Source organism: Sylvia atricapilla, chromosome 5, assembly GCF_009819655.1.
Source record: "Sylvia atricapilla isolate bSylAtr1 chromosome 5, bSylAtr1.pri, whole genome shotgun sequence".
NCBI classification, from domain to species: Eukaryota; Metazoa; Chordata; class Aves; order Passeriformes; family Sylviidae; genus Sylvia; species Sylvia atricapilla.
This window is the reverse complement of record NC_089144.1, coordinates 57269175-57292352: the sequence shown is the minus strand read 5'-3', so window position 1 is coordinate 57292352 and position 23178 is coordinate 57269175.

Genomic DNA, 23178 nt, shown 5'->3' with positions numbered 1-23178 from the left:
TTTCAGCATCTGCAGGTAGGCAAATCTGTCAACACTGCTTTTTCTGCCATGCCTAAATACTCCTTCCCCCACAGGAGTGTGTCTGCCCTGCCTACCACAGCAAAAGTTTGTTCTGAATTGCAGCTGCCCAAGTCCATACACACCCTTGCACACACACTGAACTCTGCTCCAGCTCAGAGATGGTTCTTCTTGAGTAGGAATGGAGAAAAAGAAGAGAAGTGTGTGGCAGAGGTTTGGGAGAAAGGGAAGCTTCTCTGTAAGTCATGACATGGGAAGTATAAAAATTATTTCAAAGTGGCAAACCCAGAATCCTACTCACCCAGTGTCAAAATCCTGAAGAAAAGGCATTATACAGTCTGAATGTAACAATGCAACAAAAATATACCTTGATTTTGTACTAGCAAGGTCTTAACTCACTAATTAAGGTTAGAAGCTGTTGATACTGAATTTCCTTTACTGTATGGGATAATGTCCTCTCATATGAACTACATAATGGAAAATATCTGTGGACATTTTTCAGTATATATTGTGCAAAACTTTGATTTTCCCCCCCTTTTTTACTTATTTGTAGCAGAGGTATCTTGCTATGGGTTAATTAATAATCCAGCCTAGGTAAATAGATATTTCCAAAGAGGTGACAAGGGCCGTGATCTCCCCTCAGGTGGATCTACTACCCATATTAAATTCATACAGGTTCTACAGGTTCTACAGGTGGTTTGAGATTGTCAGCATCCTTCTAATTAAATTTCAAAAGCTTTGAAAGGCTACTGCTGCTTACAAGATTCACTTCTAAACCCTGGATGTTTGGTCTACTTCGCTGTCTTCTCTATCATACATTTTTTAGAGAATTACACTACTAATGATGGGATTAATATTAAGCCATTTCACTAAAAATGAGTTGGATGTTCTGCTACTATCTTGAATTAATCTGCATTTGGGAAGCACATCTCTGCCCTTGTGCTTCTTTTCAAAAGAAATTTAGAATGACAGAAATGAAATGTCTTCAAGGCAAACCTGTGAGGCAGGACTGGGTGCCTTCTATAAGAAACAAAGCTAAGCAAACTTTCCAGGAAACACAGGGACTGGACAAAGCTACAGGGGTTTTCTCTTTTCTTGTTTTTCTCCCACTCTCCAGTAACTTCAGCAGTTGCTTTAATTCTGAGAGCTCAGTAAAGGGTAAAATCTCACCTATCTGGGCTTATTAAACCCAGTGAGTTTGGTTTGTGAAGGTGTTGGCTGTTGGCCACTGCTCCAGTGAGCAGTGCACTGCATCCAGTGACCTGGTGACATTTCTGGGTGTGCTCCTACCTCTCAGCCTGCCACTGCATGTGCAGCAGAACTCAGTCTGAACCACATCAATCTGAACCAAACTCATGATTTGCTTTCTGTAAAGTGGTTAGGGAATTGGGCAGCACTAAAATCAGGGCGGGAAATACTTCTGGAATCATCCACCCCTTTGCCACATGGGCAGTGAAAGGCAGTTCCCAGGGTTCTGCTAGGTCTGGAGGCATCTGGAGTGGGATCCTGCATTACATGAAGGAGCAGATGGAGATGCTGAAGGGATAAGACCTGCTTCTTCCAGGGGAGAAACTCATCCTGTGAGAGGAGATCAGAGACAGGATGGTTCCCATGACCCACCTTTTGATAATGGTTCACAAGGAGTGTCTGGGGAGTTGTTATGAACTGTGTTATTGGCCACATAAATCAACAAGCGTTCCTAGAACAGCTGAGGGCTGACCTACTGCAGCAGGCATTATGATGCCTGAACAAGGGCACAGGGATTAAGGGACATTACTTCAAGCTTCTGCTTAGCTTTGAAGTGAACTGTGGCAGAAAAGGGGGGAAAAAAGCAAGAAAAGAAAAAAAAAAAGATTGATTTTACTTTTGGCAAATATTTGGCCACCAGGATCTACTCACCTGTCATTTGTCTTGCCTTGAGAATTGGCCTTTGCAGAAGGAAACAAACAAACTCTGCTACACCGTGTGGCATTTTGCAGTGACACACAAGCTTCACTGAGGATAACAGACATTTATAGAGCAATTCATATGACTTTAAAATTATCCACCTTTGCTTTCTCATTGTTTAATCTACTAGTTTGCATTTGTTGTTTGAAGTGTACACAGAGAGGCTGTGCTGCTGATAGTTTCGTGGAAAGCCTGCTGTGTGTTAAGACTCATTATTTGTGTGTGTTCTAGCATCCTCTCCAGAGGACAGGTTTTTACACGGACAATTAAAAGTAGACTGCCTTCCTCCTCTATTCCTTAGAAGGTCGAGAGAATGGCTGCACCCACACAGATTCCCCAAAAGATGCAAACAATTCCCCAGAAGAACCATATATACCAGAGTGCAATCTTCCACTGCATGGGGTGAGCTGGAAATAGAAATTTTAAACTGCTCTGGTTATACCCACCTTGCTCCTGTTCCCTTGAGGCCTCATGGCCAGTTGCCAAAGGTTGGCATAGTGCTGCAGCATCAAATAAAGCTGCTGTGTGGACAGACAAAATTCAGGGACATGAAGGCAGCCTACTCACACCAAACTCCTTGACAGCTCATCCTTCACACTTCCTGCCACCCACTCACACACAACACTCTCTGCCTTGCCAGCACAAACATGGTAAGGCAGGGTTTTAATTGCCAGAAGTCTTACCCTGTGGTACCTTCTGGGAGATAACAACTTCACAGCAAACACCTGCGAAGCACAGTGAGGATTTGGTCACAGAAAAATTCCTATATTCTGTTGGAATAATTCAATTCTTGGTGAGTTTTCAGCTACAGTCTATTATTCTTCAGGAAGAGTGAATTTATAAAATTAATGTCTGTATTCTCAGTTTCATCATCCCATGTCTTGCCTTGCTTTATCATCACAAAACAAATAAATGGATAATTTGATTTCCTAGCTGACAACATGCAGAAGAAAACTCTAGGAATAGAGAGTTATTTATGCCTGAATGTAGGGCTGGCATTCATATTTATGTAGTTGAATAAGCATTCTGACTATCAGGGTTATTATCACATCAAGATTTTTAAAGGCAGCTGATCCAAATAGCTTCTACAGGGATGTCACTCAATCCCAGCTCTCTTCTCTTCTCCTGGGGTCCAGGAAACCTTCAGCAGGAAGATGATGTACACCTTTGCTTGAGCTAAATCCTGAGAAATTTAGTTTGACACGGAAGCAACATGTTTTACTGACAACCACAGAATCACAAAGAAAAATTACTATTTTCACACTGTGTTGCAGGCTTATCTCTGGCTTCTGAAGAGCATTAAAACCCTGTGCTGATATGGGAACACGCTGACAATTAGAGCCTCATGGCCCTGCCCCACAATTCTATTGTTACATCGCTCACGCTTTCTCTTCAGTGTTCCAAAGAGAAGACCTTGAATCCTGGTGTGAGAGCAAGCCCAGGTTTACAGTCAGGAGTTGGTGAAAGCTGCACATGTCCCTGCTGCCAGGTTGGTGTCTTGTGAGAGTCTGGGATGCCCTTCACCCTCTATGGGGAGGTGAAAACACGACCCAGCAATGCCACACTGAAAATGGAAACAAGGCTCTTTGGCTTTCACTAGCCCTTTTCAGGAGATGGAACAGTTGTTTTACTTACATGATGACAGATTTTTAAAAAAAATATTATTGGTATATTCTTACATTTTTTATATACTTTTGGTAATTATATAAATAGCTCTAACTCTACTTTAAGAGCAATTGAGGTTTTTTCCTTAGGGGATGAGGGCCTTCTATCTCAGGGCACATGATTTCTGCAAGGACAGGGAGGAAGGGAATGTCCTGCAGGGAATGTCTTGGTCTTCCTTGGAAGCATCAGACAGCAGCAGTGCCAGAGATGAATTACCTGACTAATTGGCCAGGGGCTTGGTGAGAAGAAGCAAAGCTGAGATCAGGAATTGTACCTGAGGATTTCTCCCTGACAGGATGAGCGGACAGGACCACAAGCTGTGCCAGATGAGGTTCAGGTTGGACATCAGGGAGAATTTCCCTATGGAAACAGTGCTCAGGCATTGTAAGGGGCTGCCTAGGGGGGTTTGGAGTCCCCATCTCTGCAGGTGCCCAAAGAATGACTGGATGTGGCACTCAGTGCTCTGGGCTGGGTGACATGGTGGGGATTGGTCACAGGTTGGACTCAACGACCTGTGAGATCTTTTTCAACCTCAATTCTGTGATTCTGTGAGAATTTTGTTTTCAGGCAATGTCAGATGGATTGCACCCTATGGAAACACTGGTGCCAACAAGGGGCACAAAATCTAGACAAGCTTTTGAGCACAAAATTCAGAGGTGGAAGGCACAGGCTTTAAAGCTGGACACAACTGACCACAAATGCAAGTGAACAGACCTCTGTGTGCTCGACGGGATATATTAGTTGTTTAGACAATGAAATAAAAGGCAGTTGGTACCTGAGCAGTCATATTAAGAAGAAGGAACATGTTGAGCTGGGTAAGGCTGCCCAGGGAGGGACAGGGAGGCAGTGAGAGCACCAGTGGCAACTCAGGGCCCTCCTGTGCCAGTCTTTGAGCAGCAATGCTTCCTTTCTTATGCTATGACATTGTGGATGCTGGAGATTGAAGGATTAAAGCTTGTGACATTTTCACAGCGTGAGCTTCAAGGCTGCAGGCTCTGAAATCACCAAGTGTCCATTTTTCACTGTGTTTCATCCATTCCCTGCTAAGACTGGTGACGGGAAGGAGCTGCCTCCGTCTGTGAAGCCAGAATAGCAGAGCACCTGCTGGGGCAGGAACTGCATTCCTGAGGTGCAGAAATGAGGTGACAACAGGAGGACCTTGCAGCTGGTCCTGCAGCACAAGCTCTGCTAACACAGCTAAGGCAGCTCTCCCAAGATTGATGAGGGTTGTGAACAGAAACCTGGCTATTACAGAAGGAAGCAATATGTATTGTTCACAAAGTATACAAAACGCTGGAAAAGTGGCCCTTATCTCAGGGAGAACCAATAAAAAAATGAAAGCAACAATTTCAAAGTATCCAGAAGGCCGAGGATGATGTCCATCTGTAGGAGCTATAAAAAGTGTCTGAACCTGTGAAGACCAGCCAGTCTCAGCTTTTCCCAGCAGTAATGTTTTACCCAGATGTGTGGGGTTCGTTACTGGGGGATACTGCAGGGGCAGGTGTGCTGAGCGGTGTCTCCACCAGTATCTCCCTGGAGTTCCTCTTCCCACCTGCTGGAATTAGAAAATTTTCTAATTTTCTCTCAGGGAGAGAGAGGATGAAATGCCTCACCTAGCTCGGCATGAGGAACAGTAGAGCCACATCAACAAAATACTCCTTTTCAGGGCTGATTCAGCTCCCACCCCATGGGTTGGATTAAACTTTGCCTCATCATTTATCCTGTCAAAATATGCCCTGAGATCTGCTGACCCTGAGTAGGAGGCTGGCTACAGACCTCCTGAATTTCTCCATGATACTGTCAAATAACCTGTTTTGAAATCTGGTAATGACATTACAAAGTTACTTCCCACCAGTAAAAAGTGCGTGCCTGATTTCTGCTGTGTTTTTTACCCTGAAGAGAACACGTCTTCTCACAGGCTCAGGGCAATGTAAAACCTTTTATCTAGAAGTCAGAGTTTTTAATATACTGTAAACACGTTGCCTCCACAGGGAATTAATGTCATTTTGGTGGGATTACTGAAGGAAATAATACTTATCCAGTGGAAGTGAGCATGGTTTTGCCCATTAGTTTCAAAACGATTAAATGAAAAATCGAGTGATGGATCATATCAGCAAGTGACTAGATCCAAGATACATATCAACAAAATGCTACAGGTTTTTAATTGCCAGAAGTAATTTTTCATTCCAGTCAACTTTCTTCCTGTCTTCTTTCATTGCAAATTTTTTTTGGAATGTGAACTGGTATATTTATAATGAAAAGTGTCATTAGTCCTTTTCTAGGACATTATTCAATTAAACTAAATATAGCCATAAAGTCTTCTATTAGATAAGATAATAGAGCACTGCAGCAATTGTTAACAAGATCTGTTAACTCCTTGAGAGCATCAGAGGGGCTGGGACCTTCAAACCTTCAAGGACAGTCATAGATATGTGATCCCGATTAAAAGTGAGGCAAGAGTAATATAAAAGTATATGGTGCTACACCTGCACAAGCATCTGAATGTCAGTATAGCTCAGATGTGGCTTTTGGAAACATAATGGTGATGAAAAAATTTGTTTTGTCACTGTTTGAATAGTGCTGAAATAATTTTTGTTTATGTTGGTATTATTTTTGTTTGAGTTGGGTTAAATGTCTGATTTAGATCACAGGAGATGCTGATTGTTTGTCTTTGGGAAAGGGTGAACGTGACTGATAAGGCATTTTTTCTCTTGGGAATAGACACAGATATGGTGGTGGAGCAAAGGGAGTGGGTAAACTCACAGCTCCCAGGCTGTTATTACAGCCTTGCCTGCTCAGCCAGTGTTTCCTGTTGAACATTGTAATTACACTGTTGTCATTGTATGGAATGATGTAGTATATACACAAAATAGCCTATTCATGCAGTCACAAGCACAGCATGAAAATGACAAAAGGAAAGAAAAAGAAGAAATAGGGAGAGAAAGAAAAAAAAAAAAGTAAAAAATGGAAAGGGAAGAGGAAGGGGAGAGGAATGTTCCAGCACAATGAGGATTACAGAGACAAGTGACTACTGTCTGTGGTGTTCTGAGCAGGCAAGAGTGAAGGCAGGTGTGGTTCAGGAGGGGTACAGATCAGTCCTGTCACTTAGCTGGACAGGGAAATACATGCTTTCCCTTCTACCACAGCTTTCTCCTGACACACTAAGCCACTGCAATTACAGCAGTATTTTAAATCCCCAGCCTGGTTTGTCACAGGGTGGCTTCATCCAGACCAGCCCTGAACTGACAAATTCTGTCATTGGGATGAATTTGGGTAGGAAGCTTCTAACCCAGTAGGCAGAGCAGGCCAAGAGATTCAACACTGACAACATCAATATCTTTTGAAAAGATGCCAACTGACTATGCAGCATTTCTCCCTCCAGCACTGAAGTGTTCGACTTGGAGGCTGCCAGTGCCATACATGGATGAACTTTTGAGTCAGAATGTCCAGAATGTGACATTCCAGAGACACAGAATCATGGGAGAAGAGGAGAAAGCTTCAGAGTAGGGCAGAGAAATTCGTGGAGAAGCTTATGCAACCTGAGTACTTAGGACATTTGCCAGCAGATATAATGGATCTGTGTGGTTGGGTGTAGGAACAGAGAATGGATTGTGTGGTGCTTAGCTTGGAAAAAACTTGATAACCCATGATTACACCAGCTTTTCTTTTTGTCTTCGGTTGTTTTACTTATCTGGGCTGCCAAACAGGTAAATCTACATATAAATAGGAATGACAGTAGTAGGTTTTGTCTACAGAAGAAACTAGGAAAAGGTGATGTACCTAATTATAAATGGGATGAGCCAGCACAACAATTTGTGTTGCTGTGCTCTGCTGTGCTGATAGGTAAATTGGAGGCTTCAGCCTACTCACAGCTACTGTTGTTACAGAAGATGCCACCTGCAAGGTGGCCTTCCTTTCACTTGGAAATTTGGAAATTCAGCTGTGATCCCTCCCTTCATGGGGAAAGTGGGATGAAGCTAAGTGGGAGTATTTGGTGTGCAACAAGTGATTTATTTGGTAGCACTTCACTGCTTGCTGGCATAAGCCTATTCTGAGATGGGACTACAAGTTGAACAAGCTAGAATACCTCTCTGGAGTGCATGGATCAATTGTATCACCCTTGATTTACAGTCCACAGGGCCAGCATCTGCATTGCCCCTGTATCCCAGGGGTCATATCTAGCCATATCTGCACAGTGTAGGCACAAAGCACCCCAGTCCCACAGATGTGTCAGGATAGGAGGTAAGAGAGCTCTCAAGAAACCTCATCTCCGAAATTCTTTAAGCAATGAGGTGGCCTTTTTTTTTTTTTTTTTTTTTTTTTTTTCCTGAAAGGGGTAATGTGTAAGGATGAAATATAGTCATGTCAGAGACATGTAAGAAGGAGGATGTGGAAGAGGGAGAGGAAGGGGAGGCAGAACAAAATGAGGATGAGGGATGGAAGAACAGGGTGGCTGTGGACTGCTGTGGGTGGCCAGTTCAAAACTGGAAGGCCTGAAGCACTCTGGCAATTCTCTTTGGGAACTTTCCCTTCCCTGGGTCTGTATGGCCAGGGAAACCTCCCCACATGGTCCCCTCAAAGGAACCTTCATCGGGGGCTGCAATGGTACAAAGGACACTTTTGCCACCACCACTGTGACCAGAGGAGGGGACACTGCAGGCCTCAGAGGCAGCATCACCTCTGTTTGGTTTGGAAGAACTGTACCTCGTGGGTTGTGGCTTTGGGAACAGCTGCCCGAAGGCCCTGTGTGAGGAGTCAAACCATTTGGGTGCTACTTGTCTGCTGCTAATTGTTCTTCCCAGACTTTGGACACAATGTGAGTCCTGGAGATGTCTTACTGGAGAACACTTCACACCACACATATGACAGATTTAAATTGCCTTCTCATAAAATAAACAGTTCATGTACAGTAGGGTTCATTGTCTTGGCAAATGTCTCCTCATTTGATAGAATTTGAGAAACCACGCTTAGACACATTCCATTCCTAGCTTTAAGCAGCCTTTGCAACACTTTAGATAGAAATTGCAATGAAACAGTTCTCAATTGTTATGTCATTGTCATTAAAAATAACAATGCCAACTTAGAATGCACTAAATGGCTACAATGAGAGATGTGTACTATTTACGAAGCATTTTTGTAGCTGTCTGATAGTTCAAGATACTAAACATTTGAGAATCTCTGAGAAGTAAAATTTAATTCAGTTTCTTGGCATGTGCGATTGGGTGGTTGCCTTAGCTACTCCTCAGATGAATCTGTTACATCCAAATTAAGCTGAAGCCAACACATCAGTGTTGAGTTGTTGGTTAAAAAGGAGATGGAGAGGCCTGCACATGTATGCAAGACAAAAAAAATCCAATAATTGTACTTACTTACTTTGTTTGTGTTACTGAGAGTTTGTAATTGTGTTTAACACATTTAACAGTGTGAAGACTTCACTCTTTAGTGTTATTGCATTCAGGAGTGTCAGCTTTTCTTTCTTTTTTTTTTTTTATGCTCTATTACAAATGGATTTTAAAATTTGGGGATTTATGGGATACATCTACTTGGACAGATTCAGGCATACAATTCAACCCATCCAAAGCAGTTTGAAGCTTATTGTGGAGAGTCTGTTCAAAGATGATGTTAAAAGAATGGGAGATTAGGCTTTTAAAGTCCCATCTAATATTGAAATTATCCAGATATAGAAAGTTCAGCCCAGTGAAGTTCTTGGATTGCCCTCAGACCACCTGCCTGGGCAGCAGCTGCCACCCCAGGAGAGTTCCTGCCACTGTGATGCCCCAGGCAGCCTAGGGCATCACAAAAGCACCAGGGGATTGGGATGACACATGACTTTTCCCCTTTTTATATGTATCTGTAGCTTTACAGATTTTAATTTATAGCTGAATAGCTTCTAATTCCTTGCCACTTGAGCACAGCAGGTGCACTTTCTCACATGTTATGCCACCCTCTTGGAATTCTGTTCAGTTTTGCCTTTTAGCCAGCAAAGACACTTTACTTTCCATCATAAATCATAGACTTAATAAATGTAGGGCTAAAATGCAAGGGGGGGGCGGGCTGCAAGGGGCAGAAATTACCGTGACCAACTGCTCTTCTAACCAGACAATATTGTCAGATATACTAATTAATTAATATTAGAAGAACTGTACGAAATCTGAGACTGTCCTCAGAAGTGTGGGTGACCCCTCCCCAGTGTAGTGCAGGTCCTGAGTTCCCAGTTTTAGCATGTGCATGGCTTGGCTGCTCTGCTGGAGGACAAGTGTCAGAAGGATTTCTCCCCTGACTCACACCCACTGAAAGCTGCAGGTCCTTGCCCACACTGCTGGCAGTGCTGTGCTCTCAGCTGGATTCAGCTATGCAGAAAGACCTGTCTGTAACTGAGAACAAGGCTCACATTTCGCTGGTAATATGATAAAAATGTACAGTTTATATGTAGGCCCTTGTACCACTTCATTATTCACTACTTATAAACTATATATAATATATTTTTGTAAATATTGTGTGTGCAAGGGCAGATAAAACAGCAGGAAAATATTAGGGGTTTCAAATGACAGCACTTATATAGGTACACTTGTAAATTTTTTTTCAATATGAATGCATTCATTTTAAAACACTGAGTAAATTTCTTGAATATATGACAGGAAGAGAAATATATTTAAAGTGACTCAAAAATTACACATAATTTTGGTCTAAAACAAGACAGGATTCAAACGAGTCTCAATAGTAGAACTCTTCAGTCAGATCATGACTTTTACCAAAGTCACCTCTCAGAATATAATTGTACTTTAAGTACTGTTCATCCCACTTATGTCTCTTGGGTTTTGGTTGTTTTTTCCTTTTTTTTTTTTTTTTTTTTTTTTTTTTTTTTTTAATTGCATAACATTTTGTCGCTTCCAGCTTACATTTCTCCTTGACAGACTGAACTTAAATCAAAAACCCCAGATGCATTTTTTTTTCCCTGTGGGGAATCTTAGCAGTAACGTGTGCTTGCTTTTAAGCTCTGTCCCTTTCAATTACTGACAAACAAAACCAGGAAAATGTTGAATAGACCAAAGTTCCTTTTCAAAACCACTGTTTGCAGTCAAGAGGTAATTAACTCCCTCTATGGATTCAGAGCTCCTGGGTAGAGGGTGGGAAATTAAGTTATTAGCAAGGCTGTTAATGTAAATTTCTAATTTACCAACACTGCTTGCTAAGGACTGCATACTATTAGCAATCTGAAAAAATATTTTGCCCATAAATTTGAAATATTTTCATTTAGCTTTGGCTTAATGCTTCCTTATTTCTCAGCCTTGTTATGAATATGCAATAGGAAAGCAAGATTATATAAGCAGTGACCATGATTTGTACTACTAGGAACATTTTCCAGTAGAAACAATGGACTTTTTTAGAATTTAAAAAATAAGGTAAGTGGAGGTAAGGAAGGAAGCTAGGAAGAAGAGGATATATTATACTGTTTGGATATGTAGGGTTGAATATTCTGTAGTGACAATGAACAGAATAAAGGTTTTTTAAGAAACCACCCTGGAAGTTTCTCTGTCAGCTTAGGATTCTCCAGATGGATCTTTTTGCTGTCTGGTGGATAGAGGCCTGTTCAGAAACAAAAATTCAAATTCCATGTTTCTTCCTTATTGAGTGGTCATTGACCTCTTTACTTGACCACGAGTTTCTAGAACATCATTTTGGTGAATACCTGAGTTCTTAGGAAAGCAAGGTCTTGCAGAAACATACAGGACATATTTAAATTATCACTGAAATTGGTGTCACTCATTCAGGTGAGACCGTTTTCTTTCCTGTTAGACTTGATGACTTTACACAGCAAGGGTAAATTGGTATAACACGTATCAGATAACAGAGACTGAAAGAAAGCATTTCTTCTACCTCTCTAAACCCTTTTTAACATAAAAACAAACGCTGGATAAAAGCAGAAACCTCAAGAACTAATTAGTTATGGTTGTCCGATTGAAACTGAAACAGCACTTGGAGGAACAAAATACTTCCTGGATTTGGGATACTCTAAAGGAGCTCGTTTGAGAAAGCTGGAGCTGAAATGATTGTTTCTTTTGGTATCAAGACCCTCATTACTGTGCTGGGATCTTGTGGGTGGCTCACTGTGGTATTTGAGTGTCTCCATTTAATTAAGCACTGCACTGTGTTGGTACAACTGAGATGTATCTTGGCCCAAGGTCCTGACTCAGAGCACATTAATGTCAGTGCAAAGGCTCACATCAGCTCTGATGGGTTTAGGTTTGGGCCACAAATTAGTTGGAAATCATGAAAAAAAACCCTCCTGAACTTGTCACAGAATTTCCAAGTCATGAGACAGACAGATATTTGCTCTTTAAAACACAGATGTTGCTTTTCATTGAAAAGAAATGCTTCATTGTGCTTGCAATATGTCTCAACACTATCCAGTTTCCTTTATTCTGAATAACTAGTGCTATAAGAAAAATATGGAGGGGCAATATATCTACAAGGAATAGAAAGCAGATATGAATTGTCATGTGTCAAAACAGAATGCACGACATCTATATCACTTAAAAAGATTTTCACTGAAGTCCATATTAAAAAAAAAAAAAAAAAAAAAAAAAAGAGGCAAAGGAAATAATCCAAATAAAAATGAGGACTGAGCCTCTCACATGCATGTTTCTGCTCACTCCTGTCGCATTATTTTGTCCTTTCCCTTATCGATGCATCCCAGGCTTTAGTCCTCTGTCTGCTTCCAAAATGATCATTTTTCCTTGCCATGATATTTGAGAAACACTTGATCCATGTGGCCTGAGTCTCTGGAGAGGGGAGAGAGATCCTCTGGAGCACAGAGGAGCCCTTGGGAAGAGGAGCCACTGGGAGAGGAGCAGGTCACAGGGTGCACCTCCGGGGGAGATTTTCCCCAGGGATCCACGGAGGTGCCAATGTGGATTTGCTGTGGGCTGAGGAGCCACAGAAGGTGGTGGACACTGAGGAAGGCTGGAGGAAAGCACCTGGCCTTCAGAGCCCAGGGGAGGATGCTTGGTCACAACTTGGGGTTTGCTTCACCTACTGCAGTTTGAATTGTCTCCCTTTGTAAAGTATTTTGTTAATGGTCTAAGAGCTTTAACTGGTTTGAATTCTCATAACTTCTCCTAACATTTTTTTCTAAAGTCATGTACAATAAATGAATAATATATTACATACTTTTGCCAAGAATGACCCACAAAAGATTTTACATTTTTACATTTCTTCCTCCTTTCTCTTAACCTTCTCCCTTTATTAGTGTGGAAAAAAGAGGTAGAGAAGGGAGAAAATCAGAAAGCATAGCACTGAAAGCCAGACAAGGAAAAGAATTTTTGTCACTTGTGTAGGAAAGTGAAAAATGGTTACAAGGTTCTGTTGAATGACATTGAATGCTTCAGTTAAAATGCAGTTAGCATTTGTCAAAAGCTCTGGCTGAAGAGCATTTTTATTTTTTTTTTTTTTTGATGTATGAACTGCAATGATATTCATTTAAATAATATGCAGATTTCTAAGCAATCACAACAGAAGAGTGAGTAAAAAATCTAAAATGTAAAATCCATCATTTTTGCTGAGTGTCCATTTACCTCAGCTGGTAGCTCACTTTGGATTCCGGCCAGTGACCATTAGTGCCTTGCTTTCACGGATTCTCTGGGATAAGAGACTTGGGCTGCTGACCCGAAGAAGCCAACACGATCCCCAGGGTGTGGTGGTGACACTGCAGCTGTTGATTGCTCCAGTTATCACCACGCTGCACTGACCACAAACAGGGGGTGGAAAAATCTCTCGCTGTGCCGAGCTGGCCAGGGAGGGAACGGGTACAAACCACGGCTGCCCTGTAAAGAAAACAGTGATTTATTGGGGGAAGTATTGGCTTCTTCTGCTGACACCAAGCGCCTCCGGGGCTGCAGGCACGGGGAGAAAGCATTAATCATCAGGACAACGAGGTGCAGGCGTTTGCAGCTCTCGTACACAAAGCCAGAAAGTCTTTGGCCAGGTACTGACTGGAGAAAACACTCAGTTTTAGTTCTTGGCCTCCTGTCCTTTGCTTTAACTGAGATTCATGACAAAATTGAAAAAGAGAAAACAACAACACAACAAAAAAAATAGTCGAGTTTGGCCAGTGTTGCGGAGAATTTCTGTGCCGTGAAGAACGTTTCAGCGCATTGATATAGTTAATATAAATGAGAATGCTGATATACAAATCCATCAGGAAAAAGCCCTTAAGGTGGTTCTTGCCGTGCTGAACGGCCATTTCACATTTTTTGATCTCCTCCAACTTGCTCCAGCTCCTCAGAGCATAAGCAGAAGGCTTGTCTGGTCCTTTCCTCTGGGCTCCTTAACTGCATAAGATGATCAACAGCAGAGCAGAATGGTGATCATAGACTCATCAAGGCGGGAGAAAACCTCCGAGATCATCAAGTGCAGCCTTTGAACAAACACCACCATATAACATTCACCATATAACATAGAGAGAAGAGGGTCTCTGAAGGGTGTCAGTCACAGACAATGCAAAGGTTTCAATGTAAACATGAACCACTGCCACTGGGGACTCAATCCCCAGCCCCTTAAGGAAATGAACTACTGATGTGACAAAAAGGTGAGAAGCTTTGGCAGCGAAGTATATGCTTCATGTAAATATGCTTGTTATTTAACCCTGCTCATCATAAACAACGTTAAGTAGATAACAAGGGTTATCTGCTGCATGTAAGCAAAGCCTACTGTTCCTAGAGTGTTATCTCTGAACATTCTGCAGAGTGGGAACATATAAGTGTTTTAAATTTACAGACGGGAATGGGCACCTGGTGAGATGTAGTTGTGTATCAAGCTGTTCAGCAGGCAACCTCAGCACAAGGAATTTTCGTTCATGCTTCTTAAGGCAAATTCGGCTTTCTATTCACAAGGTATTTTATTCTCCATTAAAGTACATCAAACTAAAGTACATTATTACTCTGTAAAACAGACATTATGGAGAAAAATCTGTATTAGGTCAGAATACTGAACTAGGGGAAAACACTGTTGGGATGATATTGCTTCTTCTGTCACTTAGTATGCTGGAACTGCAATAAGCTTGCACAGCCACTTCTTGGTACATATAAATGCTAATGACTTTCATTAAACTGGCTCTGAGAGGCAGAGCCACAGCCCACCGAAATGTGTAGAAAAGGAAACCTTTAATTTTCAGGAGCTTCTGAGAGGGGCTGGTCAGGCACAATCTCCTTTCTTCTCTGACTGATGCATAGAGAGAGCTGAGCTGAGGGGAACCACCAGCATCTTAAAGTTGTATCAGGCAAAGCATCATAAAGAGCCAGGCAGAGCAGCAGCGCCTAAAGGATTTCTTCTACAACTATGAACCCTATGGCACTTGTGGAACTCAGTATTTGCCTGTAAAGAAAAATTATTCTAAAAGAAAGAGACAGCAAAGAGCAGGTGTGGCTTACGAGAAACCATCCCCCAAGTTCATGCGTGTGATCTGATGAACTTTGCTTTAGGGGGTTGAGAACGCCCAGCTGCCACTGCCGCTTTGGTCGAGCTGTGTGACCTGTGTCCTGCTCTGTCGGGTTATTTTGCCGCAAGGCAGACGATTCAGTACCAGGAGGGCATTCTGCAAAAGGCTCCTTCCCTCCGCACGGAGCAAAACTCTGTCCTCAGCAGTTCATTATTCCCAGCTCCTGCCCTCGTCAGGAAGAGCCAAGGGCAGAGGAAAAGCAGCTGCTGGATCAGGCACCGTCCATCGGGGCCGAGAGGAGAGCAGCGCACCCCGTTTGGGTTTGACAGAACGGGTTCTGTTTCACAGGAAACAGGCATTTCCCCCTCCTTTTGAGGGCTAATAGGTGGTTATGCATCAAAAGTACTCTAAGTCTGGTTTCTCCTGAATGTCCTCGAAACAAGTCAAGCTGACATCCTGGCTGTAGCAATGTGGTGACACTGTAAAAGGCTGTAGGTATTTAGGAACAAAAGATAAAAGGGAGGCGGCTGCTGCACGGCAGATAGATGACAATTAAATAATTTTAAACACTGGCTTGGATGTGCTAGGGGAAGGCTAGAAGGCACTTACTATGCTATTCCTACCATGCTAAATACTAATTAAAGATCTGTGTCTCATATGGTTCTCTCATCCTGCAGCACTTCGGTGTTTTCAGTTCTTCAACAACAATTTAACACCCTCATGCCAAGCTGTGGAAAATTATCTTGCACTGCAGCATTTGCTCCCAAGCTCACTCTGTGTTTGTGGCATTAAAGCTGTCCCTTTGTACTCTGCTTTGTAAGGCAGCTGAAAGACTGTGGGACCTCTCCTTTTCCTCACCAGTTTTCAAATGAGAGGTGTTTGGTTGAGATCAACGTGTGTTTGCATTATTTTAATGAAACCCCCCAGAGTGACAGCCCTCACTGCTGTGTGGAGGAGAATGAAAGCATGCCCTCATTCTGAGAGGGAGAAACTTCAGGAAAAGAAGAGCAGTGATGTCCTTTTGCATGTGGTTCCAATTTATTGTGTGTGATATTCTGCTCTTCACTCACACTGATGTGTGAACGTTTTGCTGAGGGTACTTTTCAATTAGAAAGAACTCTAAAAACAGGGCAGTTTGCTCCCCCTTAAATCGTTTTTAGGCCCGGAGTTTCATTTTCCCAAATAACTAATACTGTTAGGTGTCCATCTGTTAGTGCCTTGAAAGAACATATTTTTCCAAGACTTCAGAGTTAGACTACATTGGGTTGGCAGAGTTCCTAATCAGCTGTTTTTCTCAGAGCAAGCAAACAAACCAGAGGAGGCTGCACATGTGGCTCCCAACAAGCAAAACACACAGGAGTGCTGTCAGAACATCCATTTATCCTTGGATAAGGAGTGTCACACTGACAAAATGCTGAGCTGTGGCTTTCAGGTGAGATTAAGGCCCATTTGTGTCCCTAGGGTGCAGGCCAGGCCACATTCGCTTTCAGAGGGTCTCTTTAATAATTCATTATTTCTTCTGATCATAGAGGTCTTCTAATCAGAGAGATCTCTTTCTGAAAGGAAGCCTGCCTTGATGTATTTTGCTACTAATTTCTGTAAATTTTACTATTTATGACCTCTTAAAATAAAACTGTTATGTGTTAGGGAGATGTTTAATTGGGAATGCATTAATTATTCCTATAGTAACCAAGAAGTGCCCTACCAAGAGCAATGGCAAGAGTTAAACCTTTTATGTCAGACTGCATCTGGATTTTGTGACTAAGAGATGAGATGGTCTTTACAACAACTGTGGTGTTTTGGTCAACATTCCACAGATTTTAATTTTTTAGCCTTTCTTAAACAAGGATGGCAAAAAAAAAAAACAAAACAAAAACCAAAAAACCAAAAAAAAACCGCAACCAAAACAACTGATCTTCACAGTAAATCTATAAAAAATAGCTCACAGAGATCCTGTTCCTTCAAGAGAATTTCACGTGCAGATGATCTTGTAATAAATTATGTCCCATTATGAAGTTATTTTCTGTATCTCTAGTCATTAGTAAAACACAGCTCTAAACAGGTGTAACGAATTAAATCTGTTTGTGCAAGCTTGAATGCTTCAAAGAGAATTTTAAGTCTGCAAAAGAGAGACAGAAATCCTTAAATATTTAGAACTAAAATACCTTGGTGAGTAGTGAGCAGCTGGTGAACTGAAAACAATTCTTCTGGGAACTCTGTCACTTAGGAAAAAATATCTCTTTTTGGCCTTTCTTTCATCATTCTGGGAAGTCGATAATTTGTTTCTTTCTCAAGGGCTCGCTTTTTGGTTCAAGATGTATTTCTAGAATTTTTAATCACCTTTAGTTTCAAGAGACCTCCTATGACTGGCTGATTTTGTTTACTCAGGATTTAATATACTACTATTCATGTTTTTTAAAAAAAAATACTGAAAGCTGCTCCCAAAAAAATCATTCTCCCCTAGATATAGGGATGTTTAAAATGTTCTCTACTTTCAAGTTCACATAACTGTCCAATTATACTAATTTCATTTACATTATAACATTGTTCCTATGTTATGAAAACCTATTATTATATTTCATGATCTCCTTTTAAAACGATCACATTTATTTTTGCAGTTCTGTGTTACTGCCATGAATACACTGCACCTACAGCCTGTGATTAGCTCTTTTATACTCCTCATCATACTAAGAAGGCAATGTAGAAATTCATAGCACAAAAAACCTGCTGCCTCTAACATACATTTGTTTTCATTTTTTGTTTATGCATGTTTTTTATTTAATGAATTTATATGCTTTGTAGTGACAAAATTCCCTTGTGTTTTGGGAATCCCACTAAGCTGCACAAAATACTCTGAGCCTTTTGAGTCTGGTTTCAAAGACTACATTGGCAGTAAGGTTTCATAAAGCACCCAGAGAACACAGTGTGTGTAAGGACCTTGATGATCGAAAGACATGGCACCTATGGGACAGCTGTAGTTCTCCCTGTACTCTGCTGAGGTGGTTTTCTCAACAGGAATTTTGAGAATACTGGGCACACCTATGGCTAGCACAGGCCATGAAGGTGCAATTTGTGTTCACCTGCTCATGGAGAGTAGTGGAGCTCTGGACATTCCAGGCACATAATTCCACGGCAAGGAGAGGTTGCAGGCAAAGGACATCAAGTGAAATATATTCCTTATTTTTTGTATTCCTTATCTTCTTTTGTATTTTCTTTGGCAAGGCCCTGTCTCATTGCTTATTAAACAGCCTGTGTTCCTTTCTTTTTATTGAAATCTCTCTCCCCTCTCAGTTGCCCCAAGCCCTAAGTTTTTAAAAGGCTCAGCCTGGCATCAGCATGATATTATTTTTGAACTGTTTTTTTCCTTGTGGTTTAGAATTTTGCAAGACAATGTGCTTGAAGGAGCTCATCTGAGCTAGGCACTTCCATTTTTCTCTCATGCAATAACACCTTAGGAATGATTTTGCTCCATCTCTCCAGGCCTCTCAAATCCATGATTTTTAAGACAGCCACTCAGCTCATTTGGGCAGAAAGTACATTGCTGGTGGCCAGATCATCTTGTGCCTTGGGAAAAGGCTGTCCTTGATTCATGGATCAGGAGACTCTCCAGCTGGCCTGCAAGGGGAACTTTTCCTCCTGTAAAGCAGCACTGCTTTGTCTCATCGGCAGCAATAGGTGTGTTGTTGACAGCAGCTACCAAAAAGTCTGCAGTTAATTTGATACTGAAGCGTAAAGACAACAAGACATGTTATCTTTATCAACCCAGCCATGCAGCAAATGCAATGAAGGATTTTGTAGCAAGTCAGAGCACTTAACTATTGAAATGCCACCAGGATTTTTTCCTTGGAATTGAAATTGATACAGACACTTGAAATGCTGGAGATGCCAATAGCAATGACATTTTGAAGGGACTCGTTTCTGAATTATCAGTAAGTCAAATGGTCATTTGCTTAGTGAGGCAAGTCTGATGAGGGTGGCAAGTAGAAAACTAATTAAAATACTAATTAGGAAGAGGGTTGAGAATGCCCCTAGTATTGGATATTGTTGCATGTTTACATGATCCCAGCATCATGACACACTTTTTTATTCCTTAAAGAGTGGTAAGAGGGCCTGGCTTGCAGCAGAGCCCCCTGAGCTCAGCTCTGCCTGAAAAGGGCCTCATGGAAGAGCTCCCACCCAAGGGTTTGGAATTCAGCAGCTGGAGTGATTCTCCCAGTATTGTCTTCAGTTTCCTGGGAAGTGAGGCACACAGGAAGGAGGTGCCAAATTTCATCTGGGACTTGGTTCCAGGACAATCAAATGCCAAAATGGGTGTTGTTGTTCTAAGGCTTGGGCCAAAGTGGGTAACTGCAGATCTCTGCAGCAGAGGCCAGGACTGAGTGACACCTGCTGGGCCAAATCTGGTGCACTAACATGGCAATCATTTAGCCATTATTGTATGTCTGCTGCCAAGAATGAGGTTATTTCCCCCCCACCCTTTATTTTTCCCGTCTCAGATATTTGCATCACATTATATCCCCTTCACATTGTTTTCCCATTTACAGTAAACAAATGTAAATCTGACAGATTCATCTCATAAATCTGAATTGAACATTTCTACTGTCAAGCATTAATGCAAGTTCCCTTTCAGACACAATTCTCCAGGCTATAAGCAGAAAGAGACATGGTGGAGGTTTTTCCTTTTAGCACACTATCATTATTCTGACAACTTAATTTAGTTTCTTATCATTTGTCTCTCTCTGTAGTGCCAGCTTCTACATGCCCAACTCATTTTTCTCCAGTAGACACCACTGTGGAGATCATAATTTCATTTATCCTGCACCCAGGGGCACTTTCTTAACCCTGCTGTTGTCAGCCCTAGGCTCTGTTCTCACAATCTGTCCAACAGCCTCAGGTGGGAAAAGCACAGCACTTGGCCCTAGCACTCAAAACCTTTTGGATTGTGTCTCTCAACTGCCCTGCTCACAATGAATGGATAAATAAATGAGCAGCCAGGCATATTCATTTTACATCCTTAAATCCTTGCAGACAGGATTCTGGGCTTAGAGAGGCTCCCAAGATGTTATCCATCCTGCAGCTGAGTTAATGTGGGCTGCTTCTCAGCCACCATCTGAGCTGAGGCTGGTTTCAGCTTCTGGTATGACAAACTGAAATGAAAATACACTGTGGAGAGTTTGGAACTTGGTGGTTCTTCCTGACACGGCTCTATAAAATAACCACAGGGAACCTTAACTGCATTTATTTCTATTTAACATGAAGCACAGTCTTACAGTTGTCACTCGTTAACCAACCACATAGATAAAGATCTTGTCAGATTTAAAATATTCAGATCTGTAAATACATGATCCACCAGTGCTCTTGGCTTACTGCATAGCTACAACTCAAACTTTACAACCCCAAGGTGTTATGGGGGGAAAGCATTGCCAAATAAGATTTCTAACAAGACAGACCATGTTTATTTCGTATATCTGCTGTTTCCTGGCTGTTTGGGGCCACCTGAAGAGTTATCCCAGAACTATTTAGCAAACAGGAAATGCAGGCACTCTTTGCTGTGCCCCTCTGAAACATAACTTCTCAACCCAGCAGCACCCAGCTCCCCCCCCTCACACCTCCATTATCAGTTTATCCACATTTATGGGTGCTCTCAGTAGGCCTTTTATTAATTTACTATATTATTTAACTGGTTTTTGTATATGGTCATGGAATTCTTCCACTCTGATATAGGCCCAGTTTCAAAAAGCCCATTTCCAGGGGAGGGTTGTTAGTGCCAGACACCCCCCCACTATTTGGGCCAAAGCTGCTCAGCCCTTTTAATTCTGTTTCTACAAAGTACAGATGTTCCCAGGTCATACTTAAGGAAGCATTCCCTTGTTGCGTCTGTGGTCTTTAATTCCTTCTCTCTGTGCACAGCAGCTTTAGGGACATGCAGCAAATGAAAAGATGCAGATACAACATATAGAAAGGCAGAGATCCTTTAAAAATAAATAGAGGGCTCCCATTAAGAGAATCGAGGTGCTAAATTTGATATATGCTCTGCAATATTACTGTTGTGCTTAAAGATCCTTCCAGTCATTTCTGCAAGCGTTTGGGGCAGGATGTTTTGCAGCTGTTTAAAAACATGCCAGATACATGTCCAGATCTTCTTTTAGGGCAGAAAAAGGGGAACTCCTGGCACATCCTGCACACATTTCATACCACTTGCTGCTGCTGCACAGCAGAGGGAAGGTGGGTACAGAAAGATGAGCCATAGTTACGTCCTACACTGCTGGACAGTGACAGCACTAATACACAGAGGTATTTCAATCTCAAAAGGCTCTTAGACTGAAACTATTACCTCTCCTAGGATGAGTAGTCTGTGAAATAACACCCTGAAGGAGTGTGTAGAGATGATACTGCACAAGAGGTTGTAAAAGGTTCCCTTTGACATTGAGACAAAACTTGCATAAAAAGGGTGGTTTCTCAGAAAAAGCTGCTTAATAGTAACTCTTGCTTCTGCCACACATCCATTTACAAGGCTTTTAAAGAAAGCTTGTAGTTTATCACTCCCAGGCATGCTATTTATGTCAGCAGTGGGCAGATACAGCCAGTCCTGTATGCAGCTTGTTAAAAGCTTTTAAAAATACATGAAGAGCCAGGCGGAATAAAGGTCAAGTAATAACAGGAGTGTATAAAATACATTGCATTAAACATTTAAACTAGTGGTTTTCCTAGTTTCTTTATTTCGTGCTGTTACCTCATAATACTTTAGGAACAAATTTGCCTGGTGTTCTGGGCAACACATTGCAGATGAGCCAAGAGTGCCAAAGCAGAATGGGCACAGTGGAAACCCTGGTGATCTGTCAGCTCATATTCCTCTCTAACCTAGAATTTGTCATCTCCTGGTAACACAGCACTGCCACACACAAAGGCTGACACTTTACCTATTAAGTGACACAGAAAGAAAGAAAGAAGAAAGAACACAGAAAGAAAGAAAAAAGAAAAGAAAGAAAGAAAGAAGAAAGAAAGAAAGAAAGAAAGAAAGAAAAGAAAGAAAGAAAGAACGCACACACACAAAAAAACCAAACCAACCAAAAAAAAAAACCAACCCCAAACCCCGCCCCCCCCCAAAAAAAAAAAAAAAAAAAAAAAAAGAAAACAAGTGCTTTGCAACCAGAAAGGGAATATCCAGAGGCCCAAGGTAGAAGACAGTATGATTTCTCTTCATTTCTGGTTTTATTGTCTTGTTTACACTTTACAATTCCCATTAAACATTGAATGTCAAATAAGGAAATCTTGAGCACATGGGCCTTTGAATTCAATTATGGGGTGTATTATTGTTTCCTCTTGTCACTATGTAACATCACTGAGTCATGGTGACCATCTTGCCAGTTATTCCACAAAATACTAATATTTTCAAGGCAAAAAACATTTCCATTCAAATTCTATGGGAAAAAAAAGCCAATTGTAATCTGAAAATTTTGACTGTCTTCATATCACCTCATGATCTGGATAACACAAAGGTTGGTTATTTTTTGTGTGTATCATATTTGGGCTCACAGTACCAGCATGGACAGAAATCTAACCTGCACCAGGAAAACAGGTTTAAAACAGGAAAGAGTTATCAACTTGTGGTTCCATTGTTTAACCTTATTCTTGGCAGTGTGCCTTTGAAGATCTGACATTATGTTTGAATGGATACTTCAATATGTAAGTTAGACGAGAAGGAAAAATTTATAAAAATTACATGACAAAATTTCTGAAAAGTCTGTCATAAAATATACATTGTCTTTAGCCTGTCATCATCATTTTCAGGTAGGTTTATTTTGCTTTTCCAGATCTATATTTCTGTATAGGAATTCTAGCATCTAAGTTTAATTACCCCAGCCAAAGGCTTATGCCACTAGATTATCAGGTACAGCTGTATTCAATCTAACTTCCTTGTTGGGTTTTGAAGTTATAAATATTATTGTCACAAAAAGGGAAAATCTCCAAAATTTACCATACAGGCCTCAAATGTTCAATACCCATGAATTTCCCCAAATTATCTTTCTTAAAAACAACAAAACCAGAAAATGTAATTTAATTGAGTCCTCATTGAGCCCTCCAAAAAATGACTAAAATTACCCACTTTT